We start from the raw sequence: 4,165 nt of genomic DNA on the forward strand, positions 1-4,165 counted from the left end.
GGCAGTCATCTAGTAGTCGCACTGTATAGATTTATTACGCTACATTATAATTCATTATTCGTTATTAGTGAGGATCATTTTAGATGTTGCTTACTGTTTATAGCCTGTACTATTTACAACATCAGCATATAGTTTGTATTCACAAAATACAGTTTGATATTCAAGTGGATGCACTGGAAAACTTGGCAGAGAGCCAATGGTGCCTGGCTGCCCTGTAACATAACCACGTCTATAAATAGTACATAGCCATGGTACTGACTCAGACAGTGAGCTTTCAGTGTGGGAAATAATTGTATGTCGAGCGCACGTTTTAGTATCTGGTGCGCTCGATTTAGCTTATCTCGTGCGGCGCTTGAGTTAGTATCTTGTGCGCACAAGATTTTTTTTTTTCTATTTTGCGGACTTTAGGGGCTCCGTAGATAACACCCAGGCTCGTGACTTCAGATTTAACCTGCACAGCCAAACTGCGAAGTTTGGAAAGAATTATCTCCCGTTTTGCTTGGGGACCAACTAATAAGATTTCGGTTTTTCACTTATCTATTTGTACAAACACATTGATTTTCATATTTATGTCAAATAGAGTTACACACCTCATCATTATGTATACTGAATGTCCCAACCCTCACCTATGGACATGAGCTCTGGGTAGCAGCAGAAATGAGTTTCCTCCGTGGGGTGGCTGGGCTCAGCCTTAGAGATAGGGTAAGGAGCTTTGACATCCAGAGGGAGCTCGGAGTAGAGCCGCTGCTCCTTCACGTCGAAAGGGGTCAGTTGAGGTGGTTCGGGCATCTGATCATGATGCCTCCTGGGCGCCTCCTGCTGGAGGTGTTCCAGGCACGTCCCACTGGTAGGAGGCCCCGGGGCAGAGCCAGAACACACTGGAGGGATTACATATCTCATCTGGCCTGGGAATGCCTTGGGGTCCCCCAGGAGGAGCTGGAAAGCGTTGCTGGGGAGAGGGATGTCTGGGGTGCTTTCCTTGGCCTGCTGCCCCTGCGACCCAGCCCCAGATAAGTGGATGAAAATAGATGGATGGATGGATGGATGGATGGATGAATGTCTACATGGTATTCCCTTTTACACAGAGATTCTGCAATACTGCTGTAAAGAAGACCCGCCATTACGCTGGCTTTGCTTTTTCACACTGAGCCAAACAATACTAGCTTAATGTTTCCTCAGTGTGTGATTTTAGATAGCAAGCTGGCTTTACAGAAGCCAAAGAAGTGTGATGTGTAATACAACAGTGTTGCCGTGTAGTGTGTGTGTAGTCCTGGACAGACATGAAGGTGACAGGACACCGCCTAATCTCACACAGACCCTTTTCACAGCAGACATTTTGACTTGTCATAGTAGTAAAAGCACAGGTGTTGCTAATAACACTGACAATGGCTCCTTTCCAAAACTGTCCCAGTGACAGTGATATTGAGCCGGCATGCAAAGTACCAGGACCCTGAAATCAGAGCAGCTAAGAGGTATTTTATATAATTAATTTCATTTTCGACACCTGTGCTTTTCCCACTGTGACATGTCAAAATGCCTTTTATGTGAAAAAGGCCTATTGCTGCACTTCATACCTTGCACCACTGCCGCTGCATTCTAACTGTGCAACACTAGAGGGGGATGTTTAACAGGATATGGCATGCCAGGGCCTGCCGATGGTGCAGGCATGTTGGTTTGTTGTGTGAATGTGCGTGTGTTTGTATAAATGGCATTTCAAGGCATATCCTCTGCATATTTGTACCTTGATTAGAAGGAGACACGTGGCCTCACAATGCCCTACTTCCATTCTCCCATTAAAATTTCAGGGTTGCCTCTGTGAAAGCAGTGTTTCTGCAGTGTTGTGTTGATGATTTTTCAGGAAGAATGCAGCTTATTTAAATTATAAGAACATTCCTTACCTCATATATCTTAAGGACACAGGGAACTTTGAACAGGTGAAGTAAAACACAGGAGCAATAAATGAAGTTAAGCACCCTTTTAGAAAAGACAGGACCAAATCCTTCATGTGTGAGTCACCTTCTGTTTGAAATTATTTATGCATATTATTTATTCATAGTCTCATCTTGATTTACCCATATGTTGTAAAGGTCAGGGTGTATCAACAGTTTTTAGAAGCCTAAGAAAAGTTAGAACATCACCAAAAATATTGGGATTATCTGGAAACTGTGTATAGTGTGAAGAGGTTGTGATAGCCTTATCACATGCTATGGAGGTATACATGGGGTGTAGTAACCAATATATGGAATGAAACTTGAGAATATTGAATGAAATTTGACGTTATTGAGGCGTTGCTACCATCTTGTGTTATAGATGTGATTAATCTATACAGATGTTGCTGCGAGAAGTGTGACACTATGAGCTAGCCAGTATGAAAGCTAGTATCAGCCATCCTAAGCATTCATTCGTAACCGCTTATCCTCATCGGGGGCTGGGGGGGACTGGAGCTTATCCTAGCTGACATTGGGCGAGAGGCGCGGTGCACCCTGGACAGGTCGCCAGACTATCACAGCGCTGACACACAGAGACAGACAACCATTCACACTCACATTCACACCTACGGCAAGTACTCTATATGTTGAGCGAATACTGACATCCAAACTACACATGCCCATCCCTTTTTAGTGCCATTCTACTGATGACTGTCTCACTGTGGAAAACCAGTGAACATCACAAGCCATTAGGTTCCTGCTTTTCAGGCAAACATTATCACAGACAGAAACATGGCTTCAGCTTCACAGGTGCCCTCTACAACCTCATCAACAATGCTAGCCAGTTCCATTAAAAACGGCCCGAGACACAAGAGGTAACAACTGAATTGAAACGTTTGAATTGCTGTTAAAGAGTGAGATATCCTATCACATATTCTGGTCTTGTCCATCATTAATTCCTTTCTGGCAGGAGGTTCATACAGTATTCCAGGTAGACATTCCCTTTAAACTAGAGACCCTATATTTGGGCACCTTGCCTTTGGACAGTGTTACCTCTTATGAGAGATACCTATTTCAGATCATAGGTATCTCTTATGAGAGATACTTATTTCAGATCATAGGTGCGGCTAGCAGGAAAGCTATTCCCAGAAAGTGGCTAAAGCCAGCAATACCAACAGTTGAGGAGTGGATTGACATTATATGACATCTTTAGGATGGAAAGGATTACTTCTTCTATTAGTCTGCAACTAGACAAGTTTTTGGAAAGATGGGAAAATTGGATGGTGTACATTTTGCCTGTACGTTCTTCATTTGTTTAAGGTGAATTTATGTCCTTTTGTCCTTTTTAATCAAGTGATTAGAGTATCATGAAAACACACCCCAACATTCTGGTTCATATATGGAGTTCGGTTTCTTTTTTTGTATTCGTTTTTCTATGGCCCGCGACCCGGACCCGGATAAGCGGAGGACGACGAGTACGGGAGTAAGAGTTTTTCCATGTTCATACCTACTTGATCAGTCCATTTTGGCTTGTGTAACTTCACCGTAACTCACTTGTATGTTACTTTCTGCTGTAACTGTGTCCTACAGAAGGCCCTGCTGGAAATATGGGGCTATTAGTCCTTTGAGCATGATTAAACTGTCTGATGGACCTTGAAATAAAAAGGGAATTAAAAAAAAGAAAGATATCCTTTGTTAAACCAGAAAGAGGCATTATGTCACTGTCTTCAAAGCCACCAGACTTCAATGACAAAAACAGAAACTTGCCAGCTGCCAGGTTATTGTGTGACTTTAATGGTACCATTTAAAATTCCACTCTTTCTAGAGAGGTTAGACCCAGCACTGCCGCTGGGCACCAGCCCACTGTGACCCCACTGATGTATAAAGATAATCAGCTGGACTAACCAACAGACCAACGAAGCGGCACTCTCTTCCCTGGAGCAACACCACAGGTGTGGCCAAATATTAAGCTGCAGCTGCTTTACTCATCAGCCTCTTTGTATTTGGCTGTTGACAGTAGTTGCTTTCATCACCAGACAGTCATGTGTACCTGCCTGAGGTTGAACATCTGGCATTTCTAGTCAGGTTATGCTATTTATGCATTCAGGATTTCCTGATTCATGGTTCTTGAAAAACCCTCTGCAATGCCATGATAACAACTGTTGCTTACTGCCTGTTATATACATCGGAGTTCAGTTTTTCCAAATGGTTACACTTGCAGTGGCAGTTGTGTGCAA

The sequence above is a fragment of the Epinephelus moara genome, chromosome 18, assembly GCF_006386435.1.
Source record: "Epinephelus moara isolate mb chromosome 18, YSFRI_EMoa_1.0, whole genome shotgun sequence".
NCBI classification, from domain to species: Eukaryota; Metazoa; Chordata; class Actinopteri; order Perciformes; family Serranidae; genus Epinephelus; species Epinephelus moara.